We start from the raw sequence: 19588 nt of genomic DNA, 5'->3' as shown, positions 1-19588 counted from the left end.
CCGAGGTACCACTTTAGCTAATGGGGCCTCCCCCTGCTGCCGTGCTGCCACCACGCGATTTCTGTTCTCATCCTGAAGCAAAGTTCTTAACCCGAGGTACTACCGGGTATTTCTGGGCTAGCGGAGTTTGTAACCTGAAGCGTCTGGAACCTGAGGTACCACTGTATCATCCAAAACCAGTTTCAAGTCCATATCATGATATTGGTTTCATAATTTTTGACCTAGCAATATATTGCAAACTATGATGTGTGCATGCTATGAAAAAAATCGCAGTGTGGGGGAAACCGTGGAGCCAGCCAGTGCCTCTAGATAGTTCCATCCTTATTTCAGACATTGTGATATACCGGTATCAGAATATCATGATGTTTAGCTGGTTGAAAACCAGAAATCACCCAGCCCTACCTGTGGGTGGGAATGTTTGGAGGTATGCCTTCCAGTTAAGGACTTACAGGCTCACCACCCTCAAACTTCCTTCAAGTTTGTGAAGGTGCTTCTGCTGCTCATGTATGTGTAACTACTTTAACACCATTAAAGTAGCGATTATTTTGAGTGCTAGCAGCAGATTCCAACCAGAGCATGGTTCATGGGGCTTAACCAATAAAACCAAGTGACCCATACGGTTACACTCTTTTGTTTTAAATATAAAATGTAAATACACCCTTGAGTGTTCTAGCCTCTCTGCTTGTAGATAGCAGAAAAAATATAATAATAATAATAATAATAATAATAATAATAATAATAATAATACCCCGTCCATCAGGCTGAGTTTCCCCAGTAACTCAGGGCAGCTCCCAACAGAATTAAAAGCACAATAAAACATAAAACATTAAAAACCTCCCTAAACAGGGCTGCCTTCTAAAAGTCAAATAGTTGTTTATTTCCTTGACATCTGATGGGAGGGCATTCCACAGGGCGGGCACCACTACCGAGAAGGCCCTCTGCCTGGTTCCCTGTAACCTTACTTCTCACAAGGAGGGAACAGCCAGAAGGCCCTTTGAGCTGGACCTCAGTGTCCGGGCAGAACGATGGGGCTGGAGATGCTCCTTCAGGTATACTGGGCTGAGGCCATTTAGGGCTTTAAAGGTCAGCACCAACACATTGAATTGTGCTCGGAAACATACTGGGAGCCAATGTAGGTCTTTCAGGACCAGTGTTATGTGGTCTCTCTTTGGATTCTTCAACCCTTTGGTGTGTCTTGCCAGCCCAACCACATGAAAGTAGTTGTGCTGTGTCAACCATGCTGCTACTGTAATGTATTTAGATTTTTTGATTTATAGCATATTATCCCAACTTCATTGGGTGACTAAAGAAAAGCAGAACACAGTGAAATTCACAGACTTTCTCCTGCTCTATCCTCACTTAGCCACAAGCCCCAAAGGCACACTCAGACAAGGGGGCCTTATCAAATTTCAGAAAATGCTCGTGACTGGATTTCATTGAGTCTGTGGTGGGAAGAAGTTCCATAAGTCAAGTGGGACACGCTGAGAATGCTTCTTTTGCTGCCCAACCTGATGCATCATAGATAGTATAATGAAGTGAACACCTTCCCTGGAGGGACCGATGTGTTGTAGGGGTTGCAACATTAAACTAATACTGAGGAGACCCAAATATAAACGGCCACTCGGTCATGAAGCTCACTGTGGAACCCTGGCCTAGTCACTGTCTCTCGGCCTAATTTATGGCCATTGTGTTGTTGTAAGATTAGAATGGAGAAGAAGCTTTGAGCTCCTTGGAAGAAAGGTGACAAATAAATGCAACACATACCAGTAATTAAATACCATTGACCAAATTGGGGCATAGGATGAAGTAGGATGAAGTCTTTTGGGTCACAACATGGCATGGGTGTGGAGGAGGAGGAGAGATTCTTTATCACTGATACAGTGGGCACTATCCTAAAGACTCTTGCAAAGCCATATTCTACACAGGATTCTGAATTCACGCAGGTTCTGCAAACAGATAAAATAATCAAATTTCCCCGCCAATAATATCTTTTGAATTTGGGTGCTGAGAAAATGCAGTATCAATGAAATTTAGCAACTGCTTGTCAAATTAGCAACATATGTATTTGTTAGATGTATAGACTGATTGAGATTTGGTATATTTTAAGACAAAGAATCCCACAACTTTCAACAATATATCTTTAGACAAAGGATTGTCTAAAGAGGGCTATATTATTTACTCCAATTTATTCATGTCCTTTTCTTCACATTTCATAATCTTCCCTCTCCACCTTGCTGCCCATTTCTGTGTTTAAATTATGGTTAATGGGAAAGACTAAAATAGACAATGCAATTGCCGCTTGTTCCTTGGTCTCATTGTGTCATGCTGGGCTATAAATGTATTTAATCTGGACAGAACTGAGGAAGTAAAACCTTATAGTGATCAATCAGAGATGGCAAATTAGTGGGAAAGACTGTTGCCCTATGATTTTTATTAAGCAGCTCACATACTGTTTTAAGTTGAGGTTTGTTAAGAGAACCACATTTTGGTATTTATACCTTCTAATTTACCAGGCTGCTTGTTAAAAAGAGGTTATTGGGTTGGGAAAAGAACAAACTAGAATATCTAAGGTGTAAATAGAACAGCCCAGCTCTTAAATCAAGCAATCTATGCAGTGATACTATACGTTGTAGGCTGATCTGAACAAGGGAACTTTTCTAACTGGCCATAAGTGAAAGGGGAATTCCCACTGCTGCCTGCACCTTTGTTGTTGTCTATCTGCCTATATCATGCATGGAGACTAGACCTATAGTCAGCTCTTAATGTGAAGATCATGGGTTCGAGTCCCACATTGGGCAAAAGTTTCCTGTATTGCAGGGGGTTGGACTAGATGAATCTTCGTCAACTCTGATTCTAACCACATGGTCCAGGTCTGATATGTGGAAACAAGTCAAATGATAAGATGGACCTAAGGTAAAGGTAAAGGGACCCCTGACCATTAGGTCCAGTCGTGACCGACTCTGGGGTTGCGCGCTCATCTCGCATTATTGGCCGAGGGAGCCGGCATATAGCTTCCAGGTCATGTAGCCAGCATGACAAAGCCACTTCTGGCGAACCAGAGCAGCACATGGAAACGCCGTTTACCTTCCCACTGTAGCGGTTCCTATTTATCTACTTGCACTTTGATGTGCTTTCGAACTGCTAGGTTGGCAGGAGCTGGGACCAAGCAACGGGAGCTCACCCCGTCACAGGGATTCGAACCGCCGACCTTCTGATCAGCAAGCCCTAGGCTCAGTGGTTTAACCCACAGCGCCACCTGGGTCCCTAGAAGATGGACCTAAGAACCTCCAAAAATATTACCCTCTAAATTTGGATCCAGGCCAGGTCAAATCAGGTCCAGATTGCTCTGAACCAAATCAGGTCTGATCTAGATTTACCAACCGGTGCCACAAATCAGATGGCAGGAGGGATGCACAACCCTGATAATTGGTATTTTCATTATAATTGGCATTTACAGCAGTTGATCATAATTCTTTAATTGATTGACTGGCTTACCTTTCTCTATACCATGGCTGCTTGAATCCCCCCCCCCCAAAAAAACAACCCCACTGTTTTTGAAAAGTGAGAAATTGCTACTCCTAGCTGTCTTTTTGGTACCAGCGTGTCAAGCAGGCTCTTCGTTAACAAAGCTGTTGTCAAGGTTTACACACACACACACACACACACACACACACACACACACACACACACATTTTATGTGTGACCAGTCAGGTACCAGCCTCATGCAATACATATTTGAAAGCCTTCACCTCATCTTGTTAAAGGGCTCTGTGAGAAGACATGTAAAAGACAGCTTGAGTGAGGAAATGGAACAGCCAGCCAAAATAATGTGGATTTCTTCTATCCAGAATGCAAAATCTAGCTGTCACTGGCATAGATGTTTGCTGTGCTGAACATAATGTGGATTGAACCAGTTCTAGTCTAGCCTGAGGTTCAGAGCTCCTTTTCAGATAATACAAAGTTTTATTATAGTGTTTCTCTCTAGAGACAACATGAATTGGGGTCTGGTTTCAAGATGGTTCTGTAGAAGTAGATGAGCATGACAAAGTCAAACTGAATTAATTAAATAATGAACAGTTAGTTGAAAGAGCCCATGCCATGCTCTAAGAATACACCATGAAACCTCATTATAGAAGTCTCAGTTGTCCAGTAGGTCATAATGTAAACACCTGTGCTTGAATTCAGAGTTCACTGTCACTACTTGGGTTTACTGAAATCAGCTAATGTGGAAATTTCATTCATGCGCATTGGTTGAAAGAAGGGGAAATTTCACACCTTTCCCATTCTCTAAATCCCATGCTCTAGTCCAGTGATGGCGAACCTATGACACACGTGTCAGACGTGACACGCAGAGCCCTCACTGCTGGCACGCGCCCCATCAGCCCATTTACGCTGTTGTTGTTGTTGTTCCCCCCCATTTGTTCTCCTGCTCCTCCTACAGCTTGTCTCCGCTGTTAAAACCCGGATCCTTTTTGTTGTTGTTGCTGCTGGTGGTGGCAGCCAGAGATTGTTTTTTAACCCTTTCTGTTCTGTTCTTTTTTCTGGCGCTTTGGCAGACTACGATTGGGTGTAACAGCGTTCGTTTTTTAACCCGTTCTGTGCTGGGTTTTTTGGCGCTTTGGCAAACTATGTCGGTGCTGTGTGTTAGTTCCAGCGAAGGTATTATTCGTCATTTATTTCTGTTCTCTTTCCCCCCAAAAAAGTGCAGCAGCTTTGGGGCATCCCCTCCAAAGAAGCAAAGCAACTTTTGCACCCCCCCAAAAAAAACCTCCAAAACTTTGGTCAGCATCTCCCCCAAAAGCTCAACAACTCTGGGCACTTTGTGATAAATTAAGGGGTTTTTGGTTTGGTTAAATAATTAGTTTTTGGTTTATTAAATACAGTTATATATTACAAGTATACATTTTTGTTATTTAAACTATAAGTACAGTATCGTGAAATTATGGTTTTTTCCTCGAAGTGACACACCACCCGAGTTATGCTCGGTTTTTTGGCGAATTTTGACATACCAAGCTCAAAAGGTTGCCCAGCACTGCTCTAGTCCACCATCACGTGCGTCAACAAATGCCCCCCATGGCAGTTCATCAATCCAGCAGTGCAAGGAGCACATAAGGGAAGCTATGGGAAAAAGAAGGAGCCAGCGCCCATCTTTGGACCAGATAGCTGGCCATTTAAGGCTCGAAAGGTCCCCACAGGGGGGTACAGCCCAGAAGAGGTAGTCCGGAGACAGAGATGAGGTTTCAGTCTGCTCCCAACCTTTGGTTCCTGTGAATATCTCCTTTATCCTGAGTAATAATAATAATAATAATAATAATAATAATAATAATAATAATAATTTATTATTTATACCCCGCCCATCTGGCCGGGTTCCCCCAGCCACTCTGGGCGGCTTCCAAAAAAACAGAAATTCTAAAATACAGAAATCCATCAAACATTAAAAGCTTCCCTAAACAGGGCTGCCTTGAGATGCCTTCTAAAGGTCTGGTAATTGTTGTTCTCTTTGACCTCTAGTGGGAGGGCATTCCACAGGGTGGGTGCCACTACCGAGAAGGCCCTCTGCCTGGTTCCCTGTAACTTGGCTTCTCGTAATGAGGGAACCGCCAGAAGGCCCTCGGAGCTGGACCTCAGTGTCCGGGCAGAACGATGGGGGTGGAGACGCTCCTTCAGGTATACCGGACCGAGGCCGTTTAGGGCTTTAAAGGTCAACACCAACACTTTGAATTGTGCTCGGAAACGTACTGGGAGCCAATGTAGGTCTTTTAGGACCGGTGTTATGTGATCTCGGCGGCCGCTCCCAGCCACCAGTCTAGCTGCCGCATTCTGGATTAGTTGTAGTTTCCGGGTCACCTTCAAAGGTAGCCCCACGTAGAGCGCATTGCAGTAGTCCAAGCGAGAGATAACTAGAGCATGCACCACTCTGGAGAGACAGTCACTGGGCAGGTAGGGACTCAGCCTGCGTACCAGATGGAGCTGATAAACAGCTGCCCTGGACACGGAGTTGACCTGTGCCTCCATGGACAGCTGTGAGTCTAAAATGACTCCCAGGCTGCACACCTGGTCTTTCAGGGGCACAGTTACCCCATTCAGGACCAGGGAGTCCTCCACACCCGCCCGCCTCCTGTCCCCCACAAACAGTACTTCTGTCTTGTCAGGATTCAATCTCAATCTGTTAGCCGCCATCCATCCTCCAACCGCCTCCAAGCACTCACACAGGACCTTCACCGCCTTCACTGGTTCTGATTTAAAAGAGAGGTAGAGCTGGGTATCATCAGCATACTGATGGACACCCAGCCCAAACCCCCTGATGATCTCTCCCAGCGGCTGCATATAGATGTTAAAAAGCATGGGGGAGAGGACAGAACCCTGAGGCACCCCACAAGTGAGCGCCCAGGGGTCTGAACACTCATCCCCCACCACCACTTTCTGAACACGGCCCAGGAGGAAGGAGTGGAACCACTGCATGACAGTGCCCCCAGCTCCCAAGCCCTCTAGACGGTCCAGAAGGATGTTATGGTCGATGGTGTCAAAAGCCGCTGAGAGATCCAGCAGAACAAGGAAACAGCGCTTACCTTTGTCCCTAGCCCGCCGGAGATCATCGACCAGTGCGACCAAGGCAGTTTCAGTCCCATGATGAGGCCTGAATCCTGACTGGAAGGGATCCAAATGGTCCGCTTCTTCCAGGCGTGCCTGGAGTTGTTCCGCAACCACTCGCTCAATCACCTTGCCCAAGAATGGAAGATTTGAGACTGGGCGATAGTTGGCCATATTGGCCGGATCTAAAGATGGTTTTTTAAGAAGCGGTTTAATAACCGCCTCTTTCAGCGGGTCTGGGAAGGCTCCCTCATGGAGAGAAGCATTTACCAACCCGCAAAGCCCATCGCCCAGCCCTTCCTGGCTAGCTTTTATAAGCCAGGATGGGCAAGGATCAAGGAGACAGGTGGTTGGTTTCATTCGTCTAAGCAGCCTGTCCACATCCTCGGAGGTAACAGATTGAAACTGATCCCACAAAACTTGACTAGACAGGACTCTAGCACTCCCCCGCCCCGGCCCTGCTCCCACGGTGGAGTCTACCTCTTCCCGAATCTGAGCGACTTTATCTGCAAAAAACTTTGCAAAATCATTGCAGGAGATCATGTGGCCCGTACTGGGCCCGGATGGAGCAGGTGGTTCCGCTAAATTGCGAACCACCTGGAAGAGTCTCCTGCTGCTGTTTTCTGCAGATGCGATGGAGACGGTGAAGAAGGTCCTCTTCGCCGTCGCCATTGCCACTTGGTAGGCTCGAAGTTGAGCTCTAGCCCGTGTCCGGTCTGATTCAAAATGAGTTTTCCGCCACCGGTGCTCTAGCCGTCTCAACGACTGTTTCATTGCCCTCAGCGCCGGGGAAAACCACGGGGCTGTCCGGGCTCCATGCAATCTGAGAGGGCGCTTCGGAGCCAGACAGTCAATAGCGCTGGTTAACTCCGCATTCCAGCGGGCCACCAGGGAATCAGCTGAAAGGCCATCGACATGGGATAAAACATCCCCTACCACTCTTTGGAAGCCAATTGGATCCATTAAGTAGCGGGGGCGGACCATCCGAATCGGTCCCACCTCCCTGCAGAGGGGAAGGGTTGCGGAGAAGTCCAGTTGCACCAGAAAGTGATCTGACCATGGCACTTCTTTTGTTTCGCTTTTACTTAATGTCAGATCACCAACATAGAGGTAAACACCAAGTCCAAGGCATGTCCGCGGCTATGAGTTGGGCCAGACTTATTCAGGGACAGCCCCATGGTGGCCACGCTTTCCACGAAGTCCCGAGCGGCTCCTTGTAAGGTCGTGTCGGCATGGATGTTAAAATCCCCTAAGACAACCAAGCTAGGTGTCTCCAGGAGCACATCCGACACGACCTGAAGCAGCTCGGGCAGGGAATCCTTGGTGCAGCGGGGAGGTCGGTACACCAAAAGGAATCCTGTACTGCCTCTATTGCCCAACTTCCAGAACATGCACTCAGAGAACTGGGTCTTCCCAATAGGACGCCTGGTGCAAACTAATGACTTCCTAAAAATCACTGCAACCCCCCCTCCCCGCCCAGATGGCCTGGGTTGCTGTGCATAAGAGAAACCTGGTGGGCAAGCAGCGCCAAGAACGGGCCCATCGGCTTCCTCCAACCAGGTCTCTGTCACACATGCCAGGTCAAATCCTCCATCCACAATCAGGTCGTGAATGGCGGTGGTCTTATTCATCATCGACCTGGCATTGCACAGCAGCACCTTCAGGTCATGTGGGTATCCCTTGCCTATTCCAATATCCGTCCGGTCAGGACCAGACCTGGAGGCAGGGATAGTCCTCAGACAACGACTAAGTCTGCCTCCTCGGTAATGACATGGTCTGGTCTTAGCGTAACTCCTCCTCCTACCCGTGACCACTGAGATCGGTTGTTCCAGTGCACACCCCCCTGTGGAATCTGCCCCAGCCATTTTGCTTGCTGGGACCCCCTCCCGGGCAGCCCTGACCCCTCCCCTTAAAAACAAAATAAAACCTCTGTAAAAAACAGCAAAGAACTCAACAAAAGAAGAACACAAAAAAGACAATAAAACAATAAAACCAAAAACAATAAAAATTACAAATACACTAAAATTTAACAGATTCCCACACCCAACTAAAAATCCCTCCCACCTACCACCCCAAACACAATAAAACAATAAAACCAAAAACAATAAAAATTACAAATACACTAAAATTTAACAGATTCCCACCCCCAACTAAAAATCCCTCCCACCTACCACCCCAAAGAAGATAAAAACATAAAAAATTCTTTTAAAAGCATTTTAAAAAGAACTCTGTGCTGTTTCAAGTTCCCCTGGGCAGCACCAGCAGCAGAGCGGCGGCAGCAGTCCTTTATGAGGCCTTCCAGGCCCCGCCCTAGACCAGGTGGAAGGAGGCAGGGACAGGGCCTGTGGGCACTCACAGCAGGAAGAGTCCTGGGCAGCACCAGCAGCAGAGCAGCGGCAGCAGTCCTTTATGAGGCCTTCCAGGCCCCGCCCTAGACCAGGTGGAGAGAGGTAGGGACAGGGCCTGTGGGCACTCACAAAACTGTTTTGTATGATTGGCTCTTTGGACTGATGAAGCATGTAGCGAAAGCTGTAATATATCCAGAAAACAGGTTTTCTTTCGCCCACCTGTGTTATTCCCATCAGGGTGGTGATTCACCTTCCCGTGATTGATCCATGCACACAGCTTTGTGTTTCCAACTCGAAATCCATTGAAGAACATTCCATCCAGTTCATCTTTGATAAGCAGCTTTGAACATTTTTCATATTCTCCTTCGAGCTACCCTCACCATTGTGGCGGCACGGGGTTGCCGTTCTGTGTTTGAACTCATGCCACTTGTTCATTAATCCAGTCTATATAACATTTACTGTGCATTTGTTTAGATACAGTTGTGTACTTTTATCCATTCCATGTTCAGAGTATTTCCAGATCTTGACTTGCACAAGGCACCTTAATATGTTTGTTGTTTGAATGGTTACTAGCCCATCTCTATTCTAGCTATAATTCCAGTAATTTTGGTTTTATATTGACTAGCCAGTTTGTGGTGGTGTTGTTGTTTTGTTTTGTTTTGTTTTGTTTTCCTAACTACATCTGACTAGCTGTACCCCCTCCTCCTTGGCATCCAGCACTGGTCCAGAACACAATATGGTGGCATCATGTCTGCCCTTCTCTGCGAACTGATGTTGTGTATTCTCTTTCTATAACTGCATGTTATGGAGAAAAGGAGCGTGGATGCAGCTTTCAAGTTCTGTGTTCTTCCTCACATCAAGTTCTGCACTTCCATGATATCTCTACTGATTTAAAAAATTCCTTCCAGTAGCACCTTAGAGACTAACTAAGTTTGTCATTGGTATGAGCATTCGTGTGCATGCACACTTCTTCAGATACGCTTCTTGCACAAGAAGTGTGCATGCACACAAATGCTCATACCAATGACGAACTTAGTTGGTCTCTAAGGTGCTACTGGAAGGAATTTTTTTATTCCCCCCCCCCGACTATGGCAGACCAACACAGCTACCTATCTGTAACTATCTCTACTGATAATTATCACTGAGGCTTCTAGACCATCTTACGCTCACTCATTATAGTGCCTGAATGCCACAATAGGTGGCTGAGAAAAGAATGCCGAATGTCTTGATCTGAGGATCTTTACATCCTGGGGGTGGGGGGTGGGCTCTAACCCATAATAACCATCAGGAAATGTGCCTAACCAGTATATAGTACATCATACCTTCCAATATTTATTGGATGAAAATAGGGGCGATCTATTCCAAAATAAAAATAATAATATTTATACTCTGCCCATCTGACTGGTTTGCCCCAGCCACTCTGGGTGGCTTCCAATGTATATAAAAACATAATAAAACATTACATTTTTTAAATATAAAAAACCCTTCCCTATATAGCGCTTCCTTCAAATGGCTTGGGGATCAGATAACTTCATACCTTCCAGCAGTTCTCCAATGAAAATGGGAACATCCTATGGAAAAGTGGGACATTCCAGGATCAAATCAGAAACTGGGACAGCTTCTGTAAATCCAGGAATGCCCCTGGAAAATAAAATATTATTGATTGATTGATTGAATTGATATACCATCCTATATCAGGAATCTCAGGGCGGTTCACAGGGGAAAAAAGGGGGAAATCACAAAATACATAAGCAAAATAACCCAATAATACCCCCCTTAAAAATTTTTTAAAGGGCATAGGATGTCAATCAAATCAACCAAAGACCTGGTTAAAAAGGAATGGTTTTGCCTAAAGCTGTACAATGAAGGCGCCAGGCAAACTTCCCTGGGGAGAGCATCCCACCAATGGGGAGCTACTGCAGAGAAGGCCTGTTCTCGTGTTGCCACCCTCTGGACCTCTCGAGGAGAAGGCACATGAAGAAGGGTCTCAGAAGATGATCTCAGGGTCTGGGTAGATTCATATGGAATGAGACGGTCCTTGAGGTATTGATCTGTTTAAGGCCTTAAAGGTCAAAACCAGAACTTTGAATTGGGCCCGGAAACTAATTGGTAGCCAGTGCAGTTGCACCAGGATCTGTGTAATGTGCTCAGACCGTCTTGCTCCAGTGAGCAACCTGGCCACTGAATTCTGCACTAGCTGAAGTTTCTGAACCATCTTCAGAGGCAGACCTACGTATAACGCATTGCAGTAATCTAACCTTGAGGTTACCAGAGCATAGACAACAGTAGTTAGGTTATCCCTGTCCAAACAGGGGCGTAGCTGGACCACCAGCCGAAGTTGATGGAAGGCACTCTGGGCCACTGAGGCCACCTGAGGCTCGATTGACAGCAAAGTATGCAGGAGTACCCCCAAGCTACGAACCTGCTCCTTCAGATGAAGTGTAACCCTATCAAGAGCAGCCGATCACTCATCCATCCGGTCTAGGGGACCACCCACTAACAGTGCCTCAGTCTTATCTGGATTGAGTTTGTTTGTTGGCTCTCATCCAGTCCATTACAGAGGCAACACTTCTACTGTCCAGCACTTCTACTGCCTCACATGCAAATAAAAAAATTCCTTCAGTAGCACCTTAAAGACCAACTAAGTTTTTATTTTGGTATGAGCTTTCGTGTGCATGCACACTTCTTCAGATACACTGAAACAGAATCCACCAAACCCTTATGTATATTCAGAGGGTGGGAGTGGGGGTGATGGGAATGGGTGATGGGCTGATGGGAGTGGTAAACCTGTAGATGGCTGTTAATGACTGATGATGACTGCAATTGGTCCTGGGGGGGGGGGAAGCAAGGGCTGAGGTGCTAAAGAAAGTTTGATCATGCATAATGAGATAAGAATCCAATGTCTTTATTCATCCCAGGTGGCTCCATGGTTTTAAGCTTGGTAATGAGTTCCAATTCAGCAACTTCTCTTTCCAGTCTGTTCCTGAATTTTTTCTGTAATAAAACAGCTGCTTTGAGATCTTGTATAGAATGTCCTGGGAGATTGAAGTGTTCTCCTACTGGTTTCTCTGTCTTGTGGTTCCTGATGTCAGATTTATGTCCATTTATCCTTTGGCGTAGGGTTTGGCCTGTTTGTCCAATATAGAGAGCTGAAGGGCACTGTTGGCATTTGATGGCATACACAATGTTAGACGATGAGCAATTAAATAGTCCTGAGATGGTATGTTGGATGTTGTTGGGGCCAGTAATGATGTTGTCCGGGTGTATGTGGCAGCAAAGTTGGCATCTGGGTTTATTGCAGGCTCTGGTACCAGTGTCCATGTTAAGTCTGGTGGTTGTATTATTGTGGGTGAGGAGTTGTTTAAGATTGGGTGGCTGTCTGTAGGCAATGAAAGGTCTTCCTCCCAGAGCTTGAGAAAGGGAGCTGTCATTGTCCAGGAGAGGCTGTAGATCTCTGATGATCACGTGCATCTCTGATGATCTATCTCTGATGATCACGTGCAGATGTAAAGGAGAAATAGAGCCAAGTTTCATCAGCTGCTGACAATGTATAACCCCACCCAGCAGTTTCATGTAGATGTTAAACAACATAGGGGATAGGATTGAGCCCTGCGGAACCCCACATTGAAGCTTCCACAGGGCTGAAAAACATTCCCCAAGCAACACCCTCTGGGAACGACCATCAAGCAGGACTAGAACCACTGCAAAGTGGTGCCACACACTCCTAGTTCGGACAGTCACTCCAGAAGGATACCATGGTTGATGGAATCGAAAGTCGCTGAGAGTTCGAGTAGAATTAACAGAGGCATGTTTCCCTTGTGTCTCTCTTGACAGATGTCATCATACAGGGCGCCCGAAGCAGTTTCTGCGCCAAAACTGGGCCTAACCCCCAATTGAAATGGATCCAGAAAATCAGTTTCTTCCAAAAGCGCCTGGCTCTGGTCTGCGACCACTTGCTCCACAACCTTGCTCAGGAAAGGGAGATTAGCAAGTGGCCAGTAGTTAGTTAGGTTTTCCAAATCCAGGGAAGGTTTCTTAAGGAGTGGTTTTATCACTGCCTCCTTCAAACAGGCAGGGACCACCCCCCTCTCATATAGAGGCATTGATCACCTCACTGGCCCAGTCCGCTGTTCCCTCCCTGCTGGTTTTTATCAGCCAAGAGGGGCACGGGTCTAGAGCACAAGCGGTTGCGCTGACCGATCTGAGCACCTTGCCCACATTATCAAGCCTTATCAACTGAAACTCATCCAACACAACAGGACTAGACTGTTCTCTGGACATCCCACAAGATTCATCTCCTATAATAGCAGAATCAAGGTCTTGGTGGATGCAAACGATCTTATCCTCAAAACAGACACACTTGGAGGGTCTGGTACATGAAATCCTTGACCAGGTCTTGGCAAAAGCACCATTCCTTTTGTTGGTACCATTATAGCAAATGATGCAGCATTTTTTTGAGTTATTCTTAGCATACACTGTCTGCTTATGGGTCAAGGTCAATTCTATGCAATTTGTTCTTAATAAGAGAGAGTGAAAGGCTCCTCGGAGGTCAGGCTATTAGTAAACCTTGGTGCATTTATACCAAGGCTTTGCTCTCAGAAGGAAATGGCCATTTGTACAATCACTCTTAACAGCACACACACACACTCTCTCTCTCAATGTGTCTCACTCTTTCTGTCATCTGTAACAGCTGAGGATACTCTATAAATAGTGTGAAATGCCGGGCCGTTTTCATGGCTTGCTGGCACAAAACGGAAGGTGAATAGGGAGTTAAGGGATCGGTTCCATCGCCGTTGCTGGGGTTACCGCGGAAGCCTGCATCCTTTGGAACACCTTTCTCTTGCTCAATTTTGCTCACTGTGCTCTAATTGCAACGGATAAGATGTATTTCGTGGTGTGAAACCTATTAGCCCACATCATTGGAAGGGGCAGGCGGGTTTTAAATAGCTTTGCATAGCCAATAAAAGTAGGCAGGTGCTTGCCAGCAGCCTCCTAATTGAAAACAGAAAGGGGGATATGTAAGTGTAAATGTACTCCCAGCTGTTTGCATAAATCTGAATACATTTGCATAGCTCTGAGAGCAGCAAATGAAGAATGAAAGGCAAAGGGAGAGAAGAAGTGATGAACTGTCCATCATTACACCATTCGGGACTCCCCAGATGCAAAATACCTGTTTTATTTTATTCCTCTTCCCCTTGCTTCAATATATACTTAAATAAATACAAAGAATTCTATTTTTCGCAACAGACATTTACCAATATATTTGAGGTGCATTCATCTCTAGAAGTTGTTTTGACCCAAAGTTTCATAGAATCATAGAATTGTGGTGTTGGAAAGGACCCTGAAGGTCATCTAGCCAAACCTGTGAACTGCCCTGATATCTTTGGATGAACGGTGGTATACAAATTGAATAAATAAATTAAATAATTTTGAGGGAAATGGTGTGTCTTTGCTTCTGCCTTTTGTTCCTGGCTGAATGATGCCCAATCACAAGCCTAGAAAATTAATCAGAGGTGAGCATGCTATATTTGTTTCTTAGTGAAACTTTTTTTTGGAGGGGGTGGAGTAGTTTGACCAATGGCCCTTCCAATGAGAAAAGCTTGCAAATATTATTTTGTTTTGGGCAGTGCAGCTGGTAACATTACAGTGGTACCTCGGGTTAAGAACTTAATTCATTCTGGAGGTCGTTCTTAACCTGAAACTGTTCTTAACCTGAGGTACCACTTTAGCTAATGGGGCCTCCCGCTGCCTCCGTGCTGCCGGAGCACAATTTCTGTTCTCATCCTGAAGCAAAGTTCTTAACCCGAGGTACTATTTCTGGGTTAGCGGAGTCTGTAACCTGAAGCGTCTGTAACCTGAGGTTACCACTGTATAGGCCTTCTACAGTCTCTTCGGTACAAACGTAGTTGCTATGGAACTCTTTTTGTAGTGACAGTCTAAAGTTGAAATAGGTGTCAGTTGAAACCAGAAGAGAGTCCACTCTCATATATATGTGGAAATTTAATCACATACTTTCTTGACATGACCTTGATGAGTGTTTTACCTAAAACACATCAGGATTCATAAATGTTCTTTGGTCTATTTTTAAACTGCCTTACCTGTTTTTGGTTCAAGGTAAATAAAATGTTCTATTTTTAAAAATCCATAAAAGTGGATCAAACAGACTGTCCTCTGGTGTCATATGCTGATCACATAGCATAACTATAATACTTATGTGCTTCAAAAATAAATTAGTAATCATTTCCCTACAGGAGAGAGAACTATGAACATTTTAAAATGCAAAACAGTATACTTTTCCAACAAGTGTACCAATATATATCACTTTGTACAAAACTGTTGTTACTGTCTGGATAATAATTATGGATGATAACAAACTACAGTTGGTCATGCACAGTGTAAACCTACTGAATTCTGTGGACATAGTCTGATTCTATCTTTACCTTGGTTACCACTCTCTATCTAGGTACCGGTAGTTTTGTTAAAATGGAATTAACTACTTGTTAAGTTTTTCCATATGAATACAGTAGCCTGACCAAGTAGCGTTTTTAATAATAAAAAAAAAAGAGGCAAAGAGAATCATAACAGGACGATTTTCTTTCTGAAACGTATGATAGGACCCTTCATGTCTCTGCCATTTATGAAAATTTAAAGATTGCTATGAGGCATTCCATGAAACTTCTTTGAAGCTAGATAAAAATGAAGCTGATTTGGTGTGTGTGTGTGTGTGTGTGTGTGTGTGAGAGAGAGAGAGAGAGAGAGAGAGAGAGAGAGAGAGAGAGAGAGAGAGAGAGAGAGAGAGAGAATTCTTCATCACTTTTGGCTATTATTTCTCTCAGGGTAACAGCTAGTCCACAATGAAACATCGATCCTGGGCTGGTCTTCTGGAGCCAAGAAGAATGTAGGGAGTGAAGTAGGTTCGGGGGCCAAGCCACTGGGGAATTCAGTCTCTGCCTGAGTGACAAACTGCATAGACTGAGAATCCTGTGGCAAAAAAAACAAAAGTAAACCAACCTTTTGCCCCACTTTCTCCAAATGGAGGGCAGGTGGCAAGGGTGTCACCAAATGAGAAGCCCCTGTCCATATTGGTGATACCTAGCGTTCCCATTTGTCCTCTTTTTCCAGGACATGTCGTCTTTTTCCTGGGTATGTAAAATGAGTCATCATAGGGATCCATAGTTAAAAGTAGAAGTCGGCAAATTTGTCCTCTTTTTCCCCCTCTTTAGAGTATGGCATCTCTAGACCCCAACCCCTCCACCCCAGGACATGTTCCCCGAGAGAACCAAAGCAGGGCATCACCTGAAGATAATAAAACTCAGGTTGGCTGTTACCAGGGAAGGCAAGTACTTCCTTCAAGTACTTTAGTCCTAAGCTGCTAAAGGCTTCATATGTTTGTAAAGGTAGAAAGGTAAAGGATCCCTGAACGGTTAAGTCCAGTCAAAGGTGACTATGGGGTTGCGGCGCTCATCTCGCTTTCAGGCTGAGGGAGCCGGTGTTTGTCCACAGACAGCTTTCCAGGTCATGTGGCCAGCAGGACTAAACCGCTTCTGGTGCAACAGAACACTGTGATGGAAGCCAGAGTGCATGAAAATACCATTTACCTTCCTGCCGCAGTGGTATTTTATAAGTTTCTGTTACAGTGGTACCTTGGTACTCGAACGGCTTGGCTCCCGGACAAATCGGCTCCTGGATGCCACAAACCGGGAAGTAAGGGTTCCGGTTTGCAAACGTTTTTTGGAAGCCAAACGTCCGACATGGCTTCTGCGGCTTCTGATTGAGTGCAGGAAGCTTCTGCAACCAATCGGAAGCCACACCTTGGTTTTCGAACGGTTCTGGGAGTCGAATGAACTCTCAGAACAGATTAAATTCGAGAACCAAAGTACCACTTTACTTGTGCCCATTCGTGTTCTGTGCAGCAAATAAGTAACAGATACATTATGACTGTGTTTAACTTTATACATACAGTGGAACCTCAGTTTATGAACACCTCGGTTTACGAATTTTCGGTTTACGAACGCCGCGGACCCATCTGGAACGGATTAATTCACTTTCCATTACTTTCAATGGGAAAATTCGCTTCAGTTTATGAACGCTTCAGTTTATGAACAGACTTCTGGAACCAATTACACCCATGCTTCGTGTTAAGTACGCTTCAGGTTGAGTACTCCGCGGACCCGTCTGGAACGGATTAATGCACTTTCCATTACTTTCAATGGGAAAGTTCGCTTCAGTTTATGAACGCTTCAGTTTATGAACAGACTTCCGGAACCAATTGTGTTCATAAACCGAGGTACCACTGTACTTGTAACATTAAGACTATAGTCTAGCTTTCTGTGGATCAGCTTTGGGTTTTTGAGGAAATTTGAAGTCTTTGCTTCCATTTTATATACAAACGGTGGCTAGTCTTATGGTTTAAAAAAGACACCTTCAATCCATGGTTTCTAGTTCTGGCTAGTTTTGTCAAACTATAGATAAACTTATCCACAGTTCCAGGTTCAGACATAACAACAAACTATAGTTTACTAAAAACAGAAATGAAAGCTTCTCATCTCCTCCAGTTGGAGTAGGAGACAGGAGGGGAGAGTATCAGCCTGATGAGGGTTGGACATTTAAGTTTATCTGGGGGAAGAATATTTTTTCCAGATGCAAAGGATAGTATTTTCAGTGGCACTGCATGTGTACACTCAGTAACTATTTTCATAGGTCACTAGACACAGCAGAATAGATAAAGCTGTTTAGACTTCATTATGTGCTAAGACCCGTGAGCATATAACATTGTTTGGATCAATGGAAAGAAGCCTTTGGGAAGGAGAAACTCTCAAATTAATATGATGTTAAAGGTGTGCTGGAGGAGGCTGCACCCTTTAATAATAATAAATTTTATTTATACCCCACCCTTCCCGATTTGAAAACCGGGCTCAGGGCAGCTAACAGCAAATATGAAACATTAATTAAAAGAGACTTTAAAAACAGCATAGATTACAATGTAAGTATAGCATCCATGTCAATAAAATTCAAAAAATTCAGGGTCATTTTTTGGGGGGAAACCCAGTTTAGTAAACGTCAAGTAATCGCCAGGGCTAACTGGCCAAGTTTGGTCCTGCTAGGGCCAGCAAGGAGACCAGGGAAGAGTTTAAATTTTCCTTTCCTTTTTCTATGAAGAAACCCTTTTGGGACTCCATTTTTACTCTTCAGTGCTGAGCCTTTACAGAAATGTATGACTTTTTCATAACTTCCTCTGCCTTGTACTCAACATGTTCTTTTGATCTCAGACTTGCAGGTTTTGTGCCAGGGGTGCCTTATTTTATGATCTATACAATTTAACCTCTTGTATTCCCATTTGGTATAAATTGGATATATCTTCTGGTGCTTTATGAAGTTGCTTTGTAGCACATTTCAAGTCTTCTGAGAGCATACATTCCCTTACTGAAATGTTACCCTGATTGCAACTAATGGGGGAATCCTTTCTGTGAACATCTGCTTCATGTATGGAAACAATTCTTATACTTCATATTTATTTTTAATACACTGCCACTTCCTCTTAAACATCAAGGCATACCTGTAACCATTTGTTGGTTCACAAGTGCATGGGGGAAAATGTTAGTGATAGCCAGCTTTTATATGAATATCATAGGTTACCATGTTGCTCCAGCTGAATCCAGATAGCCACGATTCAATGCTGCAAAGTTGAGAGCAAGCTCCCGAGTGCTCCAGAATGTTTCCTCAGCCTGGAATGAAAAAAGCAGTCTCAAAGTCTGCTGTTTGTAACAGTCTTAATATGTAGTGTAGGAGGTGTTTGGTAGACTTGGAGATTTCTAGGTGCAAAATTCAGTTCAATGCGCACTGAGGGCTACTGAGGCAATGAAATAACAATGCCCCCTTTAAAGAACATGTGTTTATAAGTTTAGGAAGCTATCAGAGCCCCATGATTCTTGGTTGTGAGTGTGAGATTTGGTGAGGAGAGGGTTAATGGAACAAGCTGACCCTCCAGAGATTACTTTGATGGCCCTGGCAGAGTGGTCTATGTTAATGAGATGTTTTTCAATGGATGGGTGATTCTGGAAGAAAAGAGCCATTTGTAAATCCGTGCTCTGTGTTCTCTGCCCTTCCCCTGACTGGGGGTTAGTAGGAAAGAAGAACAACCAGTCTTCTCTCCTAGTTGGTGATGGGAACAGTTTTGCTCTCCAGGAGAATTCATTGCTATGACTTGAGAAGCCCACGTGGAAACCTAATAGAAGTCAAGGAGAAAGGGGAGGTTCTCATATTCATAAGCCCTTGCAGTGATGGAGGGAGTGTGTTAAATACAAGGGTTAAGTAAAATTTCTCTCAAGCGTGCAATTGCTTTTCTAGCCATTTGAGCAAGAGGGGCAAGCAAATCTTAGCAACTACATCCTTATCTGCCCAGCACATGACTTCAAGGTGACTTTGATGCCTAGATTTGTCCCCTTTATGTGTTAGTTAGAGGATCAAACAAACTACACACACACACACACACACACACACACACACACACACACACACACACACACAGCTTTAATCTTCCAGCTACAAAATAAAGATTTCTAACTGTGAAAAAGGCTGCTTCTGCTTGAAAGTCCTGATTAGAACAAATAATCTGATTGGGAGTGATTATGTAAATAAAATTTTAAAAA

The 19588-nt window shown here is 44.6% G+C and overlaps 1 protein-coding gene and 1 long non-coding RNA gene across 6 annotated transcripts in view; one reads left to right on the top strand and one right to left on the bottom strand.

The window, feature by feature from the left end:
- The window catches only part of KCNIP4 (potassium voltage-gated channel interacting protein 4), a 328191-nt gene that overhangs the window by 159903 nt on the left and 148700 nt on the right, over positions 1-19588 (top strand). The window lies entirely within an intron of this gene.
- Positions 1-19588, bottom strand: part of LOC148687278 (uncharacterized) — a 28310-nt gene that overhangs the window by 4767 nt on the left and 3955 nt on the right. Inside the window, exons 2-3 of one of the 2 annotated variants that reach the window (XR_015947197.1) lie at positions 18576-18664; positions 15469-15920 (exon numbers count right to left, since the gene is read on the bottom strand). This is a non-coding gene — a long non-coding RNA (uncharacterized LOC148687278). Of the gene's footprint in view, positions 1-15468; positions 15921-18575; positions 18665-19588 lie in introns of those variants that run through there. The other variant, XR_015947193.1, reaches the window with a different exon arrangement.

Source organism: Zootoca vivipara, chromosome Z1, assembly GCF_965207765.1.
Source record: "Zootoca vivipara chromosome Z1, rZooViv2.hap1.1, whole genome shotgun sequence".
Taxonomy (NCBI): Eukaryota; Metazoa; Chordata; class Lepidosauria; order Squamata; family Lacertidae; genus Zootoca; species Zootoca vivipara.
The sequence above is the reverse complement of the archived record's forward strand: the minus strand, read 5'-3'. Positions and strand labels throughout refer to the sequence as shown.